This window comes from Erithacus rubecula (assembly GCF_903797595.1).
Source record: "Erithacus rubecula genome assembly, chromosome: 2".
NCBI classification, from domain to species: domain Eukaryota; kingdom Metazoa; phylum Chordata; class Aves; order Passeriformes; family Muscicapidae; genus Erithacus; species Erithacus rubecula.
Window position 1 is genome coordinate 19,348,696 of NC_136685.1, and position 13,414 is coordinate 19,362,109.

A 13,414-nucleotide genomic window follows, 5' to 3' on the forward strand; every position below is an offset into this window, starting at 1 on the left:
GTTTACTATATGAAAAAGTGCTTTACTAAATCAAAACCAAACCAAACCAAACCACTACCAAAACCAGTGCCCTATGTTCTACTGAAATCCTAAAAATCAAGGGGTTTATGCCCAGCTCAGCTCTGTTTTGATTTTTTCCAAAGAATATGCAAAATAAATGATAAGAAAGTGGGACATTTTCTTATATACCACTTAAGAGCAAAAATAAAGCAGGACAGATCTGATCCAAATCTACTTATTTAAGCTAAAAAGAAAGACTAACAAGTCTATAGTAAGGTTACAAGCTACTTGCACATCTTATTAGCAAATTCAAGATTCTTAAGGTTTCACTGGAATGATGGGTTTCAAATCACAAGGAATGGTTGTTCAGTTCCACTCCTGATTCCTCCATAAAAGTAATCTTTCACCAAATGGGAAAAGAGGCCACAAAGCACAGGTTTCTGTGTTCTCAAAACAATGAGATTTTGACTTTGGTAGCCAGATACTGTGTTCACAGGACTTTTTTCATTCTGGATACTAAAGAGGTAACAAGAGTCTTGCAGGTGAAAGATGACATGATCAATAAATCTTAGGAATAGCTTTAGGTTCACTGAAGACAAGGACCAGAACACTGACCTCTGTGAAAACAGGACTGGGAATGAGTGACCTCTGAATGGAGATTGCAGATGCTTGGCTCTTGGTAGTGTTGGCTACTTCTCCAGCTGGGCAAGCATCACCAGAGACTACAGCTGGTATTTTATTACTCACTCAGCCCCCACAAGGAGACACATGCTAATCAGGACTTCACACAAGATTCACTTCTGCCATTAAATCACACTGTAGCCAGCAGAAAGAACTTCCATTGTACTAACAAATACGGTGACACAAAAAGTTGGCAGAAGATCACCAGAGAATACACTGCAAACAGCTCAAAATAATTAAGGACTTTCCATTGACTTGGCTTTTAACATAAGCATTTCACTGCAAGTAAGTTTAAGTGTATAAAATTACTGCCATTAAAAGAAAAGGTATAAAAAAGGAAGTATAAAAACCTTGTAAATACATTCAAACTAACAGATGCATAATCACAATGGAAGTTTATACTGCTTGCAACATAACTGCTAGAGGCACTTCAATTTAATACAATTTATGTATTACTGTAAGAACGTATTTAATACAAGAAAAATGCCAGAGTCAGAGGGAAAAGGAAAAGCATGGTAGGCAAATACAGAACACATTCAAATAATTTAATAATTTTACTATTACTTCAGTGTTTTTCTGCGTATGTACAAGTTCTTCTGTCAGAAGAACCCATAACACAATCTCTAAAGCTTCTGCTAAAGTTCTTTATGAAAGCCCATACAGTTTTATACTAAACAAAGTGTGAAGACTATTTACAAATGTTTCAGATTATTAGTGAATGTGGTATACCATTATGATTTCTAGATATGTCAAACAAAATACTTCAACAGATTTTTTTCCTTGAGATTAGACTTATACATCTAAATTTCATGCAAACAGTAAACAAATTTACAACTTGAAATTAGAAACAGACACACATAAGTAACATACAAAATAAAGAAACACTGCATATTGTATTTGATAATATTTCATTTTTTCTTGATATATTCTTCTCCCCTTTCAGAGGAAAAGAAAGAATCTCTATTATACAAAGCTGTGTGATATTTAACATTAAAGGCTCCACCCATCAATAGCATACTCAAGATTATGGTACCAACATTTAGTTGAGCAGCGTTTTAGAACTGCCTATGAGTACTTACTTTACCATGAACCTGTTTGCCCTAAAACAATCATGGGCAATGGTAGTAAAATAATCACTGAAGGGCAGAGAAAAATAAAAAGGGGGAGTATAAAAAAATATGGAGGGGGAGAAGCACCCAAAATTAAACCAACAGAGCCCAAGAGACAGTAACTGAGTGTATTGGGTTTACATGGCTAGGCTTTGGTAGTGGAGGGGCTACAGGGGTGGCTTCTGTGAGCAGCTGCCAGAAGCTTCCTCCAAGTCCAGCAAAGCCAATGCCAGACAGCTCCAGGATGGATGTGCTGGGCCAGTCAGAAATGGTGGTAACACATCTGTAACACCTTTGGTAACACTGTGCTGGAGCAAGGTCCTGGCATGGACCTGCAGACCTGGGGAGAGTGGAGCCCACACTAGAGAAGGTTTGCTGGTGGGACTTGTGATCCTGTGGAGGACCCAGGCTGGAGAGCCTGTCCTTGAAAGATTGCATCCTGTACTAGAGAACTGTAGCCCACGGGATGACTCATTTTGGATAAGTTAATGTAGAACAATCTTCTGTGGGGGGAACCCCACACTGGAGCAGGGGAAGGACTCCTCCCTCTGAGCAGCAGCAGAAGTGTGATGAACTGACCATAACCCCCATCACCTGTGCTCCTGTTCCTCTCTGGGGAGAAGACAGAGTTGAGGAGTGAGAGGGGAGGGGGTGTTTTAAGGTCTGTTTTTACCTCCCATTATCCTGTTCTGATTTTTTTATATAATAAACTCAAATAATATCCTCAGATTTTGAGGATATTTTACCTGTGACAGTATTTGATGAGTGATCTCTCCTGGTACTTATCTCAAACTATAAAATTCTCACTGTATTATCTCTCCCCTGTTCAGGTGCAGAGGGGAGTGAGAGAGAGAGACTTTGGTGGGTGCCTGAAATCCAGCTGGGGTCAACCCACATTGAGGTCAATGTCCAATTTTCATTAGCAAGTGCTGCAAAGGAGAAGGATACCAAGAAAGTCTGGCATTTTTTCTCAGGAGGAGAAAAGCTGACAAAAAAAAGACAAAACTAAATATATATCATGAGGTGGAAGAACTCTATCACTGGTTTATTACTTTAAGTCTTCCCACTTATCCTAAGGCTATGTATTTTTATTTCTTACGGAGCTGTAACAAATTAGTATTTCTCCCCTCTACAGTGTTCACTTATATACTAAATAAAATACTGAACAAAGAATCAATCACTTATTTTCTTTGGCAGAAGAACAAGAAGGATAGACATGTTCTTTTCAGTAAAAATGCCACAGTTCAGCTAAGGTATTTAACTGCTATGTAAAAGCTACCATAATATTCACTCCCCTTTCTGGGCTCACATAAAAAGAGACAGGCTTCTCCAAATAGAAAGTTTGATCCTAGACAGACTTTATTATCATGACTCACTAATATCATGACTCACCTAATATCATTAGGTGCCTTGCTCTTCTAATTATTCAAATAGAGTATTCTCAAATGCTTCAGTGAAGAAGTGGGAAAAATAATCAGATCCATGCACAAATATGCTGTACTACAGCAGTTTAGGGTATAAAGTGCTACAAACCTGCAGAGCAGCCCTGGAGCCTGCAGCAGTTGCTGCCTTTCTGTGCTGATCTATCAGCACTGGCTCAATATGAACTACATTACTATATGCAGGTTTTTGTTCACGTCTTTTTATGTTTGGGCTGCCACAGCAGAATCTTTAGTATTTTATATACTTTGTGATATGACAAGTTCCTAGATCTGAGCATTCAGTGAAGTTGGATTCTCTGAGGAGTGAGTCTTAATAAAGGTGCACATTAATTCTGCTACCTTGTCTAAAAGTTAATGGAGAACTATCTAAATTTGCCAGTTACAAACTATGGCTTTTTTAGTATACTGAATGAAGGCTGGAAAAGAGTATGTGCCACACTGGAACACTAAGAACTCCTTAAGATGTCTTCACTTGTGGGATAAGATTTTATATTTGTTATAACTGTTAAGGCTTATGGTTACTAGAAAGCCCTGCAGAAAGGCACAGCTACAGCCTGGATAGTTGGAAGCCAGCTGGAAGCTGGCTGGGGGGTTAGGGCAGCTATGTGGACAGCATATGAAAGGGAAGCTGCCTGGGTGATGGGACGTGTGGATACCAGGCTACAACTGAGTCAGCCAATGGGTGCTCTTCTTCTGTTAAGCTTTGGTTGTGTCTGGTGAAGTTGAAGGTGTAAAAGGGGAGTGTTTTCTACAATAAAACATGCACAAGGGGGTCTATGTTGCTTTGTTCCCCGTTGCTACATTCCCTGTATTTGGTGATTCTTCTGGAAAGCTAGCTGAGTAACTAGATATACAGCTCCTGTATTTATTAATAACCACTTTCCATAAAGTTATACAGCAAATTGAATTTTTATCAATTGAATGTTGCATTCCTTTGTAGTTTTTTTTGGAAATTTATCTTACATGCTGTTTCATAATGGGGCTAACAAAGCACTCCATATGAATGCATTGTTATTCTTTCACTGCATGTGAGAAGACATGCAGTAGACAGCATTAGCTTTTAACTTGTCATCTTCAAACAGACAGTGACCAAAATATAGAATAAAGCTCTTTATTTGTCCAGATTGACAAACGATGTGTCCATTTCTAAGTACTCAATAAATGCTGATATACTACTGAAACGGAGTGCATACCTAAATATAAAAAGACTGGAATGGTTTGTGAACACACTGAAAACTTAAGCCATCCAGATAAGTACTTAGGTTGAATTTAAGACAGAAGCATGAAAGGAATTAAGCTCTTTGTGCATTGAAGATGCATCTTTTTTATTAAATGTGTCAGGCTCTTCTTAAGGTGTGGCAACCATTACAGTTCCATTATATTTCAGATTTTTGCATCTAGCTAACTTGCTATTCAAGCCACCAAGACAAATGTTTTATCTAATATTATATCTGGCATTGTGATAGTACAATGGCTATTGGCCAGTGAAAAGAAAATTAACAGAATAAATTCAATTTTGTGGTTACCTGTGCAAGGATGCTGATATCCAGTTCAGTGTTACACTCACACAGTGGACCTGTTCCAAAACCACCACCACAACAACATCCACTGAGAGTAATGCACTAAGAAGATGTGAATGCAGAATTTGTTTCTAGCAGTCAGGACTTAAGGTCATGTGGCATTTTTCATCCTGTTGTACACACCTTAAATTGGACTTTTCAGAAAACTAGCTAATGTTGCATTCTCTCAATGTTCCTAACACTTATGAATTCACTTTTAAATATACTATTTTTTTTTTTTAAAAAGCAACTTAAGAAACCTTTCATTCACGTTCATTCAATTTGATTGGTGAAAATCTGGTATCATCATGCCAACAAAGCAAAAATAGTTGCATAAAACTATTTCTGCATTCTCTCCTACTGTCTCCACAGCAAGATGCAAAGAGAGTTAGTCAGGTTAAGTCCTTTCCAAATATCATCCAGGCACCCAGAAACAAAGAGCTTTGAGAAAGTAGGATCCCCTAGTTCTTATGGAATAGTACAGAAGCAGGCAGAACAGGTGTGACTACAGACAAAACTTCACCTACCATTAGATCTGTTACAACAAGACCAGAGGTTCAAGGCTATTGTTTAAAATATCTGCATCAAGAAAAGAAGTAAAGTATGAGATGCTGGCAGTGCCAAACAGATTAGTGAAAACCTGTTCCCCATGTTCCCCACTACATCCCTACAGAGCTGAGTGCTCAGCTAACTGCAAACTAGCAGTCATGTCTGCACAGCTGGGATGGTTGTACCAGCCCAGAGGATGAGCACATCAAGATTTCAGGAGAAAAGTCTATGATATGCAGCACTATCAGCTGGATAAGGCTAGAGTGCAGCTGTTGGAAGGGATTTGCTTTACTGGCCCTAATGCCTCCTCCACACCTGCACACAGCTGATGCAGCTGCGAAACAGAACTACTGGTACAGAGATGCAGCAGCTTTGTTCAATCATAAGCTGCTCAAAGCAATTGGGGATCCTTGGAATGCACTTTGGATTGCCTGCACTGCATTTTGGCTGGATTACAGAAATAGATTTGTGTGCACTGGTATTTCTGTCTTTTGCTATAGCAATATCCATTTTCTTCAGCCCTACATAGATTGCTGGAAAGTGGGTGAGTGAGGCTGATGCACAGCTTGGGCAACACTCAGCCTGTAATACTGAACAATCCTGAGCCTACAGTGAAGACAGGAGCTTCCTTTCTCTTCAACAGTTTACAATACAGAAGGCTCTGGTGGAGAATGCCCTGTCAGTGATTTGAACTCTACTTATGTACCAATGTCTGCTTGCAGGGATAAAAAGGAATGAAAATAGAATGAAGCCAACAAAATTATTTAGCAAAGCTACTTTGAATGGGGGATTGATGGAAGACAGTTTTCAAAGCTTCCTTGGCACAGGTTACAGTTGTACTGAGGGTTTTTCAGTACTTTCAAACTGCTACCTGCTATCTTTGCAGAGGGCAGTAATCAAAGACAAAGGATATAAGATCAAGAAATTTTCCCAGTTGAGATTGAATGGAGGCAGCCTACTGGAAGCTATATTCATGTATAGCTGTTATGCCTACAAGTTGCCATAAACTACAACTATTGCTATAAAAAAAAGAATAACGTTAAAATGAAATCATGAGGTAGGCCTGATTCTGACTTTTAATCAGAGACAGCAGCATTTTCTGCATGTCATGCAAAACACTTGCAGAAAACTGCACAAGAAAAAAGAAGACATGATTAATACCACATACACTTTTTTTACTGTCTTAATTTTCCTTGTCCACTCAACCACACTAAATCCCTTCATGCTAGAAACAAACTTTCTACTCTGTTTTTACAGTGTCCAGAGTATTTAAACACCAGGGTAATATGAATGCAGAACTCCTATTCTTACAAAAGGCCTTTCTTTTCCCCTGTTCCCTATTTTATTTTCCATTTGAAAATACTGCATTGAAACAAGTCTTGTTAGAAAGAGTAGCACGGGTACTCATAGCAAGAGGATGAGCCAGGGTCACCTTCTGTCACCTAATAATCAACAAGTGTGTTGTCTGTCAGTGGACATCTGGGTCATAACATGAAGGACAGCCATGTTTTGCTGTGGTTCAATAGGTTCATAGGCAATAGCAGCAATAGCAAAGCAGTGGAGTTTAGAAACTTGCATGCAACCAACTATACAACTGATAACCAAAATGAAAATATCATGTGATTAGAAATATCCCAAGATACACAAACCAATTAAATTTCCTGCTTTAACACATAAGGAATTAAGATTCAGAACCATGGAGCACTTCCAGACAGAGACCCAGCTGTCTTCTGCCTTTCTCCTTCCTCTAGCCCCATACTGACTTCACCTGCTGCTCCATGAAGATTTAACTACAAAAGCTTAGGTCTTGATTATGCTTTTATTATGAAACAAGGAGACGAAAGTAGTCAAGCTGTGTCAGATTTCCAAAGTGTTGGGTGTCTGCTCAAGTGAGGCAGCAATTATAATAGTGTTGGCTTTTTTGCTGGCATCTAAAGAGCTTGTTGATGCTGTTCTCTATTTTCCTTCCCCATCAGTTCCTTAGTGTCACTATGACAACAGAAGCCTGTAACACAGCTGCAAGGGAGGAGAAGGGGGAGCATGCTCCAGCTGAAAGGGGTGAAGTGACTCAGCTGGCAGGGAGCAAGAAGGGAAAAATTATGTTCAGTAGGGAAGGAGGAGAAAATAGAAAGCCACAATGCCTCTTCTTTCTCTGAGACTTCTCTATTATAGGATAGGATGCTCAACAAAAATATTTGTCATCACTGTAATTTGAAATAAAACAAAAGCAAGAAAACAAAAGTCAGATAATGGCCCTAATTCCCTCTCCTCTTACTATGCATGCTGTCACCTGACTACAGAACCTACTTTAATCAAATTACTTTCAGACTTATGGACATGTAACAAAAAGAGATTCCATCTGAGACACCAATTGTAGCACAAAGGAGTAAGAAAAGCTGAAGGTCAAAGAACTACCACAGAAAGTAAAGGAAATGACCAGAGTCAATGTATCTCATTAAACATGCACTTGTTGGCGAATTCTTATTCTGCTTAAGCACACATCTCTCCTCTGGGATCCAGCCCAGAATTCTCCTTGTTAAAATGGAAAGGTATAAACTAGCTGTACTTGGTCTGCATGGCCACGATTTTGGTGGTGGGGGTGGCATACAGGGGTGGCTTCCATGAGAAGCTGCCAGGAGCTTCCTCAAGTGTCCAGCAATGCCAATACCTGGTGGCTCCAATGATGGACATGGAACCATTCTGATGGTCGATCAGAAATGGTGGTAATGTCTCTGTGATAACCTAGTTAGGAAGAAATTAGAACAAAAAAGTTGTTGCACAGATGTGATTGAGGCCAGATAAGAGTGGGATGAGAACAGGTGAGAGGAACAGTTCTGCAGACACCAAGGTCAGTGCAGGAGGAGGGCAGAGGGTGCTCCAGGCACCAAAGTTGGGACCCCCCTGCAGCCCCTGGTGCAGCCCATGGTGAGGCAGCTGTGCCCCTGCAGCCCCTGGAGAACCACAGGGATGCAGAGAAACACCCACAGCCCATGGAGAACCACAGGGATGCAGAGAAACACCCACAGCCCCTGGAGAACCACAGGGATGCAGAGAAACACCCACAGCCCATGGAGAACCACAGGGATGCAGAGAAACACCCACAGCCCCTGGAGAACCACAGGGATGCAGAGAAACACCCACAGCCCATGGAGGAGCCCCATGCAGAGCAGCTGGATGTCTGAGAGGAGGCTGTGACCTGTGGGAGGCCTGTGGAGAGAGGGGCCCTGCTCCCATGCTGGAGCAGTCTGTCCTGGAAGGATTGCACTCTGTGGAAGAGTGACCCGTGCCTCAGCAGTGTGAGGGGAGCTGCTGCCCATGGGATGGATTCACATGGCAGCAGTTCAGAGAGCTCTTGCTTGTGAGACGGACTCACACTGAGAAGTTTGTGAACTTCCTATCTCTAATTCAAGCCATACTGCCCATGACAGTATGTGGAGAGTGATCTCTCCTGGTCCTTATCTCAACCCATGAACTCTGTTTAATTTTCTCTCCCCTGTCCAGCTGCAGAGGGGAGTGACTGAAGGAGTGGCTTTGGTTGGGTGTCTGGCATCCAGCCAGCATCAACCCACTACACTAGGATTAGGGGTACATTGTTTTCTGCACTACAGCAACATACAGTAATGAAAGCTTATTTTAAAGGTAAATTTTTGTTATTGAAATACTTGAGGCTTTTTTAAAAGCATGCAGAAACTAATACAGCATCTAAACATGTACTTTATTTACAGTTACAAAAATATATATCAAAGATCTTCAATAAACCATCAACATGCAGCCACAGGAAAAGAAAAGCATCACTAGTGTATCACATTACCATGTATTCTTTTTTCAGCATTTACACCCTTTCCTAGAACCAAAAACAAATGTGAGCTAAGTATCTGGGGCAGAATTCTTTGTCAGCTGGCTTTCAAAGCCATCTTCCAGAGGGTTTTTTGAGAGTTTGGGGTGGGGGTGTTTGTTTTGTTGCATTGTTTGTTTGTTTGATAAGGTCTACCAACATCTTAACATCAGAGACTATGACAAGAAATACTGAAGACTTCAGTGACATTAAAAACTTATGATTTGTACCATTCACTCTGCAATAGACCCATATGCTTGTGAATATACTGGCATTTAGAAGATGTAAATAGTTACAGATACTGGTAGTTAGAAATATCTGGTTTCTACATTGTATATAAACCTAAATTAGTGAGTAATCCTTACAGCTTCAACTGATAGCCCAGTCCTGTGTTAAATCCCTCAGTGGACAGCAGTGACTTGGTAAATTCTAAACTCACTTGCAAAAGGTTCAGACTTGTTTGCTATGAAACCAAGGGAAGTGATTAGTCCATTCTATCTGGCTGCTTGACAGAGCAAAGAATTTGCCTGTAACACTGTTCCAGGACTCTGATAGCTGGGAGATGTTTTCCTAAGTGTCTGCCCAAGCTACACCTTACATGTTTATAATTTGTATCACATTCACTACACTAGAAATACTTCCAAGAAGATGGCATCACACTGGTCAGCTTTTGTAATGCCAGTACATCAGCAAGCATCTTCTTTTGAGCATATGCTTAATTCCTTAAAATTAAGTATGATAAAAGTTAAACACATAACTAGAATTCCTGACAACTCTTAAATTAGGTGTCACTTTAAAAAGGAAATCTTCTCCTGTTTGGAGAGAGAAGGAATCAAAATTTTTCCAAAGCACTATCAGAGAAGTTGATTTAGGCCTTTCTTAACTTTTAATATAATTCCAGCAATGCAATCAACCCATAACAATGTCAGTGTACATATGAACATTACTGGATCTAGACTTTTGTTTTTTCTAACAGTTAAGCTGGATTTAACAAACAATTAAATACATTATCTGAACTCTGGAAACAAAAATGGTTATTTAGTATCTTAGTCAATTTCAGAAAGAAAACTGTGGTGATTTTATGTATTAAGAAATGTCATTGCATCTATCAACAAATACAAGGTCTGCCAAGAGGATATTAAAGGAAAAGACATCTGAAGTACAGAATTCTTCAGCCATAGCTGTCCTATTTGTTTGTGGCATCCTTCACTGTAACTGATTCCAAAATGTCAAGTGCACTTAAGCTGAAGAAGAAACAGGCTGCAGAAAGTTCCTTAACCTCACAGACATCTCTCCTTCCAAGTTATTGATTAATCTTTACACTACAATATTTTGAAAATGCTTATAGCAACAGCCTCAACAGAGGTGTCATGCTGCTACAGCTTGCCTTCTGATGATGAAATACATGAGAATTCCTGAAGCTGTAGATGGCTTAGAAAAATCTGCCATTCCCAAACTGGGAGAGATACATTGATTTTTGCAAGGACAAAGCTATACTACAGTGTTTTCACCTATTATTTTATAAAGGGAAGATATATTGTTTTAATACTAAACTTAAATACTAATAATTAATACTAAACTATTGTTTTAAGACATCCAAACTGGCAGAGAATTAAAACCAGAACACCCAAAATTGACTGAGGGAATTCATCAATTAAAAAAAAAAAAAAAAAAAAAGAAAGAAAAAACGAAAAAGAAAGAAAAAAATACTAAAAGACTGAGCCTAACTATTAGAAATACAATAGAGCCCAAACTACCACATAATCACTGCTCCTTCCTTGCTGAATTATTGAAACCAACTTTTTAAAGTAATAACTCATTCACAAATAAGTTTTCAACCTGCAAATCCAAACCATCCTTACTAAAAAGAGGAAAGACCCATGCTAATAAATCTAACAAAAGAAGGAAGAGAATAAAATCTCAAAGTAAGAGTTATAAAAGTAGCTGAAAGCAGAACTGTAAAACACTTTTTCAGCAAGTTGGAAAAAAAACTCTACACATCTATTTATGAATCCCATTCACTTATGCTATGATTTGAAATATGATTTGGTGCATCTGTGTAGCAAAACATTGGCTACTATAATAAGAGCTGTACTGTGGCATCTTTCATTATTCAGGCACACTTAATGAAGTAATTAATTAGGATTTTTGTTTATAAGAATCCTTTAATGGGCTTGTTATTCTATTAAAAAAATAAACAAAACAGGAAGGAATTTTGTTATTTTTAATTTGCAGATGCAGAATCCTTACTCTGAAACAATTCTCTCAATTACTCTTCCTATAAGCCTAGGATATTCTCACAGAAGTTGCCATAAGATTCTGAACAGTCAATGCAGGAGCAGCTGACAGAAGGCACTGTAAGACAACCTGATTTGCAGGTTTTTCATAGCTTTTTTTCCCTGATATAAGATTCAAAAAAGCAACTGTAAGTGTTCTTAAACCCTTTTGTTTTCAAGAGAATTTAAGCTTATTTCATGTTGAGTTCTTTCCTGAACTCTTTTATTTAGGATAAGTAACATTGAGTATGTTAAACATTTCAATTTAGTTAAGACAATACAATATTTATTAATATAACTGAGATGACTGTATCCATGAATGAGCTGATGTGGAATTAACGCAGAAGAATTTTTAAATGAACTGTTTCTTGTAACTTTTGTCTACTGTTACATTCTCTGATTAATTTGAAAACACATCTAAGACATTGATACAGTATTAGTTTCTTCAAAGGTAAAGAAACACAAATACCACATGCTGTAGTGGAGTTTATATTCTTTAAAAAATGCTATGAAAAGGGTGATATCTAAAATAGCAACAAATGTGACTTGAGGATTGAAGTAAATATCTTAGAGCAATGCATAAGTGAACCTGTTTAATAAAAAATATTAATGGTGGCTTGATTACTGTGCTTCTTTGTTGGAAGAAAATACTGCTTAAAATGGAGGCCCTTCAATAGAGGAAGGCAGAAAAAGCAATTATCTTGTTTTTTTCATTAAACAGAGTGAGACCAAATAACTGTTAGCACTAGAAAGTAGTGGAACCTTTGTGACATCTTTGAAATGTGAAAGGCTTTTTTTTGTGTGGTTTGGTTTCTCCTAAATACAAAGCGTGGAGCTCCACATGGGATAAAACTTCTCTAACAGGTACAGAAGATTAAGTTAAATGGTCTAATGATTCCTCTGGTTTGAAGGCTACAAAAAGATTCATAATGTTGGAGTTTCACAACTGGTGCTACCTCTCAGTGAAAAAAGTTTGCTGCTGACTTTAGCTGCTTAAAACATATTGCTCCCTTGGTGTGCTGAGTGTATCAGCCCTGTCATGTGTCACATTCCCAACCACTTGCCAGCAATGTAAGCAGTCAACATATGATTCATAATAGCTTCTCCTTAAAAACAAACATAAGTTTAAGCACCATTAAGTCTTCCTGAAAGGGCTGCTTTTAAGTGAATCAAGACACTACAGACACATAAGAGACTACATGAATTTTCTTCTTCCCTTTTGTTCAGAAGCTATTCTGGACATCATTAATTTCATCCTGACAACACCAACCCTAATGGAACTAGCAGTTTAAACAACAATAATAATGGAAAAACTCAAACATATTTTAGAGCTGACAAGAAATTATTTTATTTTATAATTTTAATTAACTTCAACTTTTAAACCATTTCTCAGGAACAGTTGATGTTGAAATACACATTTTAATGACTGAATATTTCAGTCTTCTACAGACTAATTTACCACAATGAAATGTCAGCCATGGCACATCTATTCCTCTTGATGATCTTGTTATATTAGTTCAGATAGACTTGTATTTGGTTTTCTTAATTTATTGAGAGGACACAGCAAATCACAGTGATTTACAACTTAAGTAACATAATTTAAATCCTAAAATAGTCATATTATTTTAATGAGAAAAGTTTGATAAACAATGAATTTTATTTTGAGTCAGATTTTTGTTGAATTTCTAAATCATTCATTCCCCTTAGTTCTGAGCTATAAAAGGATAACACAAGAACCTTTTCTGACTCAGTACATAAACAGCATGCTCACATTTTTAGGAAATACAGTGGAAGATTACCTGTTGCCATACAAAATACATCATATAGATACTATCAGCATTAGAACAATGCATACACCAAATCTCAAATTCACCTTATGGAGCTGATCTTTTGGAAATAGCTGGGACAACTCTAAACATAATAGATTTATTTTATATATATAAAATATTCATACATACAGTCA

At 38.1% G+C, this 13,414-nt stretch overlaps 1 protein-coding gene and 1 long non-coding RNA gene across 5 annotated transcripts in view; one reads left to right on the top strand and one right to left on the bottom strand.

The window, feature by feature from the left end:
• LOC306811768 overlaps positions 1–2,189 on the top strand; it is a 72,596-nt gene extending 70,407 nt beyond the window's left edge. Inside the window, exon 3 of the long non-coding RNA XR_013776728.1 lies at positions 2,109–2,189. This is a non-coding gene — a long non-coding RNA (uncharacterized lncRNA). The remainder of the gene's footprint in view (positions 1–2,108) is intronic.
• The window catches only part of ERICH1 (glutamate rich 1), a 65,698-nt gene that overhangs the window by 20,983 nt on the left and 31,301 nt on the right, over positions 1–13,414 (bottom strand). The window lies entirely within an intron of this gene.